At 47.9% G+C, this 11,883-nt stretch overlaps 1 pseudogene; it reads right to left on the bottom strand.

Annotated features, from left to right (window-relative positions):
• Nucleotides 1-3,063: 3,063 nt before the first annotated feature.
• Nucleotides 3,064-11,449, bottom strand: LOC112903551 (annotated as a pseudogene).
• Nucleotides 11,450-11,883: the final 434 nt, after the last annotated feature.

Raw genomic sequence — 11,883 nt, 5'->3', positions numbered from 1 at the left:
TCTTAATTCGAAACTACTCCCTCTGCCCCAAATTATAATTCGTTTTGAGTTTTCTTAGATACATAGTTTTTACTATATATTTAGACGTAGTGTGTATCTAGATGAATAGCAAAATATATATATAGAAAAGCCAAAACGAATTGTAATTTGGGATGGAGGCACTATATATTATAGTGGTCGTTGCACTCTTGTCCATAATGATTTATTTAATGACAATATGAATGACTGGTTAATAATAATTTGCTGGGGGAGAAGGAAGGGGGACTAGTGCGAGATTATTCAAACAATGATACTGTGAGGTTGTTGGCGAAGGATGATGGCTCTGGTGCTGCAGCTATGGGAGGCGAGGTGGCGGCGGTAGACCCGTCTCTTTTGGTCAGCCTAGTGGTCTCTAATACCACTACTGGCTGCATGGATGTGGATGGGGTTTTGACTCCAGTCATGGCTAGTTTGTGCCAAACAGTAGAGTTCATTGCTCCTGTTTTTGGTGCAGAGGATGCTGGTGGCACGGAGTTCTCGTTGGAAAGCAGTTCCTTGGTGGAGGAACCGAGGTCATTGATACAGGATGCGGCTGACATTCCGGAGGCGAGATAATCGCCGGTTCGAGCAAGTCCAAGACTTGCACAATCTGTTGATGAGCATACATTGGCGCGGGCTGGGAGAGGAGTTGCACAGAAGAATTTGGAAAGCACTGCAGGTGGTTTTCAGGGGGGACTTACTGGATCAGAGAATGGTCGTTGCTGTTTATTTAAAGAGGAAGAGAGAAATGAGCTAAAAAAAGGATGCAGGATTCTAAAGACTACTGTCATGGAGCTTTTCAATAACGTCGGTTGGAAATTCAGCTATAGGATTGAGGCTTAGCTTTTGATCCTGTTTGATTTGTTTAAAACTTTTCCTTTTATGGTGGTTGTAGTCTAAGTACTACTTTGGTCTATACTGTGTGTTGCTGTATACATCCATGCATGAATGTTGGGTGTAGAAGCTGGAACTTTTTCCTTTATCTAAAAAAACTCTCGTCCATAAAATCTTTTATGTATTTATTAAATTATTTATTAAACAATTATGGTGCCAATGTCTCTTTTGTAATAAAGATTTTATAAATAATTACCTGACACAAAAAAGTGAGTTTATAATGTAGAAATGCAACAACGAAGTGTAAAATTCATGAAAATGTTATACGTAGGAGAACTATGGTAATGGATGAAAGTCAAATATGAGATATGGCAATAAATACAGTGCGATGAAATTCAAATTGAAGCATGTCACCAGAAAAAAACAAGTAACAATGGCTTACATCACACTTACAAACAGCAATTAATACGTACACAGGCTGTACCACAATGTCCCTTGATCGTAGAATTCCTTCGAATTCTTGAACTCTGACTCTAGCTCGTGCTTCCAGATTTTGGATCCCGTGGTATCCTTGAATCACGAACTATAGAGTAACTACATCATTATGTTTCTTTAGCTGTTGCCTCCCGATTGGTAAGAAGGCATCATAGTCTAAGCTCATGACAATGACACCGAACAGTATTCCCAATGGCTCCCATGCTTACAGAGACGTAATCAGAGGAACCAGCATCACAGATGATTGAGTGAATTGCATGTTCACAATTCAGCACAATCATTGGCTACGTGAACTGGTAATCTACTACAAAAATATAGGGACAATAATGATCTCGACTGTAACCTATCACTCCTCCTGGTTATGGTCTTCTTTTATCTCGGGTTTGCATGTGGGCGTTTCACTCATGCATCACGTACTCTCCATTCAGCTGCATAAGATTTGTTGTACTGCCCTGATCAGATACACATGGCTTGCACAACTATTAAAGATTTTCTACTCGTCTAGCTGGAGACCAACTGGAAATTAACTGTAGGAATGGGTTATACTTTTTGGGTATCATCCATGCATATTTTTCTTCTGAAAAATATAATAGGCAAATTCTACATATTCCATTAGCTTAAACATTTGTCCCTGATCTGGCACCAATGAAACTCATATCCTTTGAATGCCACGGATCTTAATTTTTAATGCCCTGCGTACCGTTTCCATAACTTTGGCAGTTATCGTCGTGGGAAAAGCCAGTTTTACCCCCTCATACATGAAAATAGGTTAAACCATGACAAACTCATACATGAGAAGCCAGTTTTTGTGCATGGGGGCCTGGAGCTAGCATGGCTTTGGGAGCCAGCTTCAATGGATCATGAATCTGTGATGGCATGCATCCCAACTAGCAGCAGTCTTGGCATCACCTAGCTAGTCCAACGCATCGTGGTTGCTATGCAGCAACTCTGAGGTAGACAGTTACTTGATGACCTCCAATCGACCTTTGCCTCCTTGAAAGTAGCGGTCAAGCTCCACCACTGCCTCCCATGTTGTATTTAGTGGCGCTTCTTGCAATATAGTTGTGACCAATGGTATAGGATCTAACCAATGGTATATGGACGCCTTAGAGTTCCTGACACCTCCTATTCCTAGCTAGCTACTAAGATTTTTTGAAGAACTGGTTCCAACATTTTATATGCCGTGAAAAGCTTGTGCAAGGAAGTTAGTAGCCGCTCGATCATGCTCTTCTCCTTGCCCCAAGAGACAGTATATAGCAGGCGTGGTCTTAGGAAGCAAACTACTGTGGCGACCGTGGTCAGCATTCATGTCATCATGTGGCTTCTGTTCAAAAGCATGTGTACGCTAGCGAAAATTCAGTATTCCCTAAACATGAATATCTATGGCGCTTGTTTTCGCGTTAAGTTTGGCACTGGTCTTGTGTTCCCAATTTACTCCTAAACTGTATTTCTGAAACCTGAATTCATTTCCTTTATTCATGGTATTGCCCTGAAACAGGCTCGAGCCTTGTCTCGAACGAACAAAACAAATCTGTATCAAATACTAATTTCCAACTCTAATTTCCTTATTTCCTCCTCCCTATCACTCAGGCCAAATGCTACCGACTGAAGTCTCTGAAACTAACCAATAATGCCAACCAGTTAATACTGTCTTACTGACACCCGTTTTGCCGATAATGATGCAAGCCATCTGAATATATCTGATGTACCTGTAAATTACATAATTTCATCGTCCACGAAGGCAAACCCAGATCCCTGCAGCGCGTCCTCCACTATCTTTTCCAGCTTCTTCGCCATCTCGGGCGTCAAGTGGTTCCTCCAGTCACCACTCTATCCCTTGCGGAAGTAGGCTTCGTTCCTGACGCCGGCTTGGTTGTTGGTTCCCCCCGCTCCTGTTCATCTCCATGTTCTTGAGCTCCTTCAGGCTGCACAGCTTCACGATCTCATCCGCGACCCCTCCCTCCTCTTCTTCCTTGGAAAATCCACACCCCATGAACTCCGCCAGCTTCTTCACAGTAGCCTTGGGGTCGTGCAGCATCCTCTCGTACTCGAGGAACAGCACCTGCTTCGGCCTCCTCAGGCTCGCCTCCCACTACTGGAGGACGTGCTTCCACTGGGGCCCGGCGAAGAGGCGGCCCTCGCAGAAGAGCTCGAGAGCTTCCTCGAGACTCAAGGACCGCGCCTCGGCGCCGGCGCCGTACGCCGATGAGACCTTCTTCACAAAGAACAGCCCCGAGACGAACGCGTCCTTGGGGTTCCGGCAGACGTACACGATCCGGCTCGCCGGCGCCGCCCCCTCGCCGCCGGTTATGCTCTCCGGTAGGAGGCAGAACGGCAGGTGGGTGGCATGAAGGCGTGGAGACTGGGGACTCCATCGCCTCGAACTCCTACACCAGGCTGCTGGCGTCGCGCCGGAGCTCCGGGTCCATCTCCATGAACCTGACGCACTCGTGCGGGTTCATGCGGCGGAGCGGGTGGCCGGCGCCGGACGGCGGGTGCTTGGCCTGGTGCGCCGTGGCGAAGGCGAGCGCCTTGAGCCACGTGGTGCCGGACTTGGGGAAGCTGGCGAGGAAGACCTCGCTGGGCCGGGCCTGCAGGCGGGCGTGGATCGCCGCCACCTCCGTCAGGACCGCCTCCGGCAGCCAGAAGCCGTTGTAGCGGCGGAGGGGGCGCGGCGGGCACCGGGTCTCCAGCGGGAGGGAGGGGAGGAGCTCGGCCATGTGGGCGGCGGGTACAGTGGCGTCAGCAGATGCAGGATTTCCTTACCGGTGGCTACTCCCTTCGTCCTTCAAAAATAAATACCGAAATATATGAAGCCGGAAGACTTAATCTAAATGTGATGTGTGTTGTGCATAGAGATATGGTATCAAGCCGAATTTATAGAGGAGGTTGAGAAATGAGGATTATGCGCTCACCTAGTGTTCACCGGGTTTAGGCTGGTCTACCAATATAGTCCGTACCTTGTTACTCCAGTTTCCACGGTTTAAGAAATGCTAGGCTGCTATAGCTCCACTAGTTTAAGGGTTTGAAGAAACCATTCCATACATGACTCGTATTTGATCGATTTTCGTCTGTCCCCAATTCAAGAATAGGCTGGCAGGCAATCAAATCAAGGGCACAAATGCATCACAAGATCAAACCTTCGGTCTTTGAAGCACACCGTGTCAGCCCGTTTGTCCTTCTGTCCTCCGGCGGTCAATGTTAGAGTGTCATGATTGTATCTCTCAATAGTTTGCAAGAGCACAAAAGAATAAGACCCCAAACCATCCTAGTGCAAATTGTCTGTATACAATTTCATCCCCAAAGCATTTTGCTTGTCAAATCTTTAGTCATGCAAACTAAAATGACTCGAACTCGAGCCACGAAGCAGTTGCAGTTTTCTCATGCAAAACATCTTGCAAAATAGTAACCAATGAATGAGGATGAATTTGAAAAAAATGTTTAACAATCTTTTGAAAAAAGCATATAACGGCTAGGAGTAGATCTGTAACCTATATAAGACCTCACCCCGGGTCATCTGAGATTGCTGGAGTTCGTGAGAATCTACCCACACTCTGAAGAAATTCTCCAAGCCACCCAAGAGCTCATTGATCACATCCTTACGTTTAGCACAAGCTTTGAGAGTGTTAGTGTTAGGATTAGCTCTAGAGAGAGTGAGAGAGCAAAGCGTTGTAGCCTTGTGTGCTGGTTCTTGTGAGAACCACAAGTTGCATCTCGGTGTGCCGGCCTCTTGGAGTCTTAGTGGTTCGCCGGCAAGTTATCGACCCTCCGGCTTGGTGTGGAGCGGCGATGACAGCTTTGTGCGGAGGATGTGGAGACCCCCTTCTTTCATGGAGAAGCTCCTTAGTGGAGACGGCATCGAGGTGACTGGGGACTTGACGAGAACCTTGGTGGCGAGTCAAGAAAGAATCCTGGAAGCAATACTCTTAGTGAGTGCTGCAACAACGTGGACTAGGGGTGGCCTTGTGCCTATCGATACCACGGGATAAATCTTCATGGAGGTGAAGGTGGGGAAACGGTTGTTATCGTCATCGTCGTGGTACCTGTCGGGGCAGTCCCTTCTTCTTGCCTCGATGATGCGCCGCATCTTCTGCCTAAGATCAATCATGGGAGCGTCGTGAAGGCTGGCCTCGGGTGGAGCTTCGCCTTGAGGCCTTGCGTCGCGCCGGTTGCAAGGTGGGCGAGTGGATTGTTGTACCTCTTGCTCGACGTTGCCACGCGCGGACTGCTGGCCCTGGTTGCGCTGGCGATTGTCGTTCCTCCGGTGCCCGAGAACTCCTCCAGGGGTGCGGCTAATCTGCGCAGTGTCACCATGGTGCTCAAACCTTGAGGGTATGTTCCAAGTGGAAGACACTGGATGTTGCCCATCGAGTTGCACGAGCGCGCGCTAGGTTAGATACTACAGCTTTGTATCTGGGGGTTAGGTGGTAATTGTTGAGCTAGAAGCGCTGCTTCTGCAATGGCGCCAATCGGTGTACGATACTCCCGATCCGCAGCTGCTGCAAAAGCGTTGTTGAGGTTCCTTTGGTACACTGGGTTGCGGGCGAGATTTTCCGCATTCCGCCTGCGCTGGGCGCGCTTGGCATTCTTCAACCTCCGGATCCTTCTATGCTCCTCGTTCTCATCCTAGGGGCGTCCGCCATACGCTCGTCGGCAGACACGTCTACAAGTAGTTCGTCATCAAACTCGGACCTGGCTCGTCGTCATCCGCATTGCGAAGGAAAGCCATGTAGACTTGATGATCCGACGAGTTGTCAGCCATATGGCTGTACTCGAGTAGCTCCGTGCTGCCCTCTCCCCCTTCGGAGATGGGAGAGAGGGGTTTGCCCTCCTGGAAGGGCAGTTCCTGCGTGAAAGCCACAAGGCAGGAGTCATATTCAAGTAGTTCAAAGGGCTCTAAGCCCTACTAGTACACGAAACGGTCTTGCGGCATAGATGTTATGATCAAACCCAGGTGAATACCCAAAAAGGATTCGGAGTGGTCATCAGATTGCAAGTGGTTGTCAAGAACGGGGGCCTCCCGACAAGCAGTGGCTCCCTCATCTTCGAGTCCTTCTCAGCTCTGGCTTGAAGGTGTAGTACTAATCAACGAGTACTCTTCGTTGGAGTCCGAGTAGTTGTCAAAAACGGGGCCCCTGATAGGCGGTGGCTCCCGCATCCTCGAGTTTGAGCAAACGATCTAAATCTTCCTCCAAGTCGGAGAGGGACTTGGACTATATAGCCCCCTCCGATCGGTTTGAATCCGATCCAACTAGTCCTGGTGCAGCATGAGTTGAAGTCGCGTTGAAAATGGACATCCTTTCGATTTGCCAAGCTAGATCGGGGAGCAGCAACTCATCAAGGTTGTTGATGAACTCGTTGAGGTCGCTATTTCGAGTTGATGTAGAGCCCTCTGGATTCCTGGAGTCGACTAGGTGGCTGTTGAAGCCACCGAAACTGTTGGTGACGCAGGTGTAGGAGCCAAAGATGAAAATTGTGCCCTCGTCGAGCACGGTGCTGGTGAAGCTGAGAGATGCAATCGGGTTCTCCGGTGGATGCTCGATGAACACCCCTACCTGGCGTGCTAGCTGACAGTATTTTACCGTCACGCCCACCGAGGGATACCCCCAAGGTGGTGAGTTTGTAGGTAGGGTGTCGCCGAGATCAGGAACTCGAAGGTGCAAGGAATACAAAGTTTAGACAGGTTCAGGCCGCTGAGAGCGTAATACCCTACATCACGTGTGGTTTGTATTGCCTTACGTGGTGATCGGATGATCTGATGTTTGGAGGGGGTTCCTGCCCGCACTTATATAGTTTGGAGGGATAGGGTTACATGAAAGTACTAGTTGGATACGAGTCCAGGAGTCCTACCTGAGTACTTTTCGGGTAGTTTTCTACTGCATCCGACTAGTTTTACTACCGTATGAGTAGTTCTACTATGCTACAGTAGTTACAACTGGTGTAGGGCGTGGGCCATGTTGCACCCCTTATCCTATAAGATGTAGGCCATGTGCGCAGTCCCGTGGGCCCGGGTCTGACAGTGCTACTAGCTCGGATAAGAGCAATTCAGAAATACGCAACTCATAGTTCTGTAAAAAATATAAGACACAACAATATGATACTAGACAAGTTAGGTAATTCATGACACAAGAACATACGTATCTTAATATGAAACCATTTCATACAAACCAGTTGGCTGCCAAAGTGATCGTCGGTGTAGCTGTGCATGTAATGTATTACATAGAACCCACAGTGATCATTGCTCGAAGGCTGCCTATGGATGTATTGTACCTCATGTATAGTGAAGTCTCCCCAAAAAGGTCTATGGTTTTTGCTTTTCTTACGGTACCTTGTGAAGGTCCTTTGTGCGAAATTATGAACAAGAAATTGCATGAATAAGATACATAACATTCAAATATTCTATAAAATTAATTGCTTTACGTACTTGTTGAGGGCATCAATGACGGGCTGCATTGCTGACAATGGCTTCTTTCGTGAGTCTGAAATAAAGATTTGGCTAGTATCTAGGTGGATATTGAGTAGGACATGATGGTAGCCGCATATAAGGTGCAACAAAGCAAATTAATAATAAACATGGTGAGCATAACTTTGGTATGGAAGTAAAAAACGCACTTACAAGCAATTGTATGAAAGAAGTATGGATCTTTTATCCTGCATGGCGAGCAAAGCATTGTACAAGTATCCAAAATTTTTTGGTAAGTGGAATGTCTTCTCATGTACAACGCTAGGGTCCAAGAAGCCTATGTTGTTAATCCCACTTTGTCTGCATTTGTGTGACTCCATTCTAGAAAGAATGATGAAAAGTTAAACATGCTAATGAGTGATAAATACGCTAGATGAGCACAAGTGAGGATATTTACATTGTCCACAAGCTCATGATTGAGACGTCGAGGGCAGCCTTCTAGTAGAAATGATACAAGTGCTCGAATTCAACCCACACTATGTTTTCCCCTTATTAAGATCTTCGTCAAAATATCTTGCCCCAAATACAGCACCTTTTTGTGTCTTGTACCAAGAATGCAATTGCCGCATTCTCGTGGGTAGCGTGGGAGTTGTGATGGATCCACTAGATCTTTCCCCAATTCAAATTTCCAAACAGTCAGTGCTACGGTTGTTTATACCATTCTTCTCCATACTCTATTACTAAATGTTCTTCCTCTGTCATGCTGTTTTCCTCACAAAATGCAGCCCGTCCAGCTACATTTAACTTGTGAGAAGTTCGGGTTTTTTGCCGCCACATCTCCTTATTCAAAGTTTGCTCAAAGTCTGACGGTGGAGGTTGCGGATTTCCAGTTTGCGGCACTCTGGCCATACTTAAGAAATGATCCATTGCTTCTTTGGGGATTGGTTCATCCTTCTTTCCTTTCTTTCCTTCGAGGAGCGATGTTATGCTCCCACTCACCCGTTTCTTGCCAGTCCCTTCACATGGTGCCTCTGGCTTTTTTGCCGATTCTGAATATCCCTTCTGAGATGAATATCACTTCTGAGATGATAACTTCTGCATTCTTGGTGAAGATTGCTTTTTTTTCGCGGGGCTAGGAGGAGTTTGCTCCCTTTGAGGCGGTGTACTTGGTGGAATTTGCTCCCTTTGACATGGCGGGCTTGGTTCCCTTTCAGACATTGGTGAAGGTAGGTCCCTCTCTGGTGACTCTCGAGGATCATGATCAGATGATTGATTCTGATTCAAATTTTATGTAGCGTTTCTGCCACACCACAAAGCATCCGATGTTAACTCTTAGCAACTTGTTGTCATCAACGGGGAAATCCAACTCCACCACTCCGTATTTGCTCTCAACAAGAGTATCAATGGTAACCTTGGCGTATCCTTCAGGTAATGGGCGATTGCTTCTCCAGGAGCCATGGGAGCACCCCAGCAAAGTGATTCCACAAGCTCTGCCCGAAACTTTTCATTCGTTGCGTTTACTTCTTCACGGACTTGTTAATAGACAGCCTGTAAAAGACTATGCCACTCGGTCTCTCCTTGAGCATTCCTCCTCCCATGGCTCATGTATGTGCCCAAATGTTCGTGGAAGGCAACCCCCCATGGAACATTGCCGGTCCCACATGTGCAGCCGGGGTGCTCTTTGGTTCCCAGTGCTCGAGTCAGCTCATCGTTCTCCCTATCTGGTGCGAAAGCACCTGTGGTAGCAGCCTTGTGTGCTTCCTGAATCTTGCATCCCAATTCCTCGGCAACATGATTACGGAAACCAAGGGAACCATCAGGGTTGTAGTAGTCACCCCTCCCTAGAAGATACCTCACGGCCCGAGGATCCCACCCATCTGTCTGCAGCGTAACACTACGCTGGACCAACTGCTCTGCCTGCTCCTCCCACTCGAGTATTTTCCTAATATACCCACGAGAGACGATCTTATGGGGCTTATCATTTTTCCTAGAATTCTGAGAATTTATGGTGCTGCTGGCCTATGACACCTCTGACATCTTGTACATGACAAACTCTTCCCAGAAAGGTTGTTGGTTCGCCAAATTCTCCCAATCTGGCTCAGTTTCATTCTTCACATGCTTGTTCAAGGTAAATTTAAAGTATCTGAATGAGTTGCCCATGAGAAATAGTGCCTGACGCCTTGCTAATGCCTCCGAACCCTCAGGGAAGATGAATTTCTCTTTCAACTTGCCCCAACATATTTCCTTGACCGAGTCTGGTACCACCTAAGTCTTATCCTCCGTATTCCAGTACCTGTACCTGATGTGTACGTTTTCCCTCACTACCACACCAATAGAGGACTTGTATGGCCCCGTCACTGAGACAGGAGCGACGGGCTCACCTAATTCATCGAGCTCGGTAATAAGAGATCGACCCTTGGGCATCTTGTTCCGACCTCGTTTGGACCCACCGGCAGCTGACGCCGTGGCCTCTTCCTCAATCTGAGCTGACATCTGCACATATATTGAACAATTATTTCCTACAATTCTCTGAATTAGAGAGCTCACATATATGCAATAATGAATTACCTCTTCATTTTGGTCGAGGTTTAAGTATGCAGAAGGGCTTCCATCCCCTTCTCGTCCATTGCCTTCTCGACTCTCACCATTACCATGGCCCCCTCCATCATTCTCAACCTGTTTCCCATGATGAGACTTGAATCGTGAATATCGCCTTATTATACCCTGTATATGAGTAAAGATGCTTAGTTATCCCAAATGGAACATGTCAATGTAAGTTCATCAATGAAACTTCATGGAATAACCCGCCGTTTGTACATTCAGAAACTTCAGGGAACAGGAACCAACTCATGATGATGCAGAAATTTTGAGTAAAGAATAGATTAGTTTTATGGTGACAAGTTTTCTCGACCAAAACATGTTAAGTGAAACAAAAACATTTCTGAGATTGCTTACGAAACCATTGGACTCAGTAACTTGGAAGCAAAGATCACTATCTCAAATATACCGATGTTAGATGATCTACTGACGGGCAAACAAAACTCGCCCAAACATAGATAAACAATCAGGATATTATATATTGGAATCAAAACAGACTGCAGGTCTGATTCTCCATGTGTTTGTGCTAACAAATTTGTTAGAAGCCTACCTCCTCTCTGAATATCCTCCTACATCACCTTTGCTCATAATCAGCAGATGCCAAATAATCTTTCTTTAGACGCAAGCTCATTTTTCCCCAGTAATTTCACTGGCAGAAGCTTGTGAGCAAGAAAAATGTACCAAATGCAGAGCATGAACAAACACAGCATCACTTGATCATCAGCACAAGCTCATGCTGAAACAGGCAATTAGGTTCCATCAATACATCCAGAGCAAGTTCAGTGACAACCACGAGTTCAATTTGGTCACAATTAAAAACACCGAATTTTGAGTTCAATTTACGACATGATCCTGACTAACTACTAGTACAAGATGAAAGTTTCAGCAACATGGCAAACTAACCAAGCCAAACTATTTGTAACCATCAGATTGCACGAGTCAGAATCTATTACTGCATACAATTTTTTTTGGACGGGAGCCAGAGCAAGAACATGTTACTGCAAGAACAAGGCAATGGCGATCGCCGTGGTCAGGGAGGCGCTGGTCGTCGGGGGTGCGGCCGGCGTGGGGGAGGCCGGGTGTCGGGGGCGGCTCCGGCATCGGGAGCGGCGTGGCGGAGGCCGGGTCTCTAGGATCGCCGCCGGCAGCTCCTAGGGGCTCGGGGCGGGGGCGGGGGCGGCGCCTCTGCACGGGATGGCGGGCAGCGCGAGCAGGGACGGCGGGCTGCGCGGGACCTCCTCGCGGAAGGCGGCGTGCAACTCCACAGGGGCTCGAAGTGGGGATGATGGCTAGCGGCGCCGGGGCTTGGCGCGGCAGCTCCTCGGGACAGGGCGGCGGCTCTGCACGGGACGTCGGCCGGCACAAGGAGGGACGGCGGGCCGCGCGAGTAGGGACGGCGGGCGGCGTGAGCAGGGACGGCAGGCGGCGCGGGACGTCCTTGCGGACGGCGGCGAGCAACTCCTCAAGGGCTCGGCACGGCAGCTCCTCGGGGGCTCAGTGTGGCGCAGGCCCGGTCCTGAGTTTTTATTGGCCCG

Source organism: Panicum hallii, chromosome 8 (genome assembly GCF_002211085.1).
Source record: "Panicum hallii strain FIL2 chromosome 8, PHallii_v3.1, whole genome shotgun sequence".
NCBI lineage: Eukaryota > Viridiplantae > Streptophyta > Magnoliopsida > Poales > Poaceae > Panicum > Panicum hallii.
Note: the sequence above shows the minus strand (reverse complement) of the source record. Positions and strands in the feature narration are given on the sequence as shown.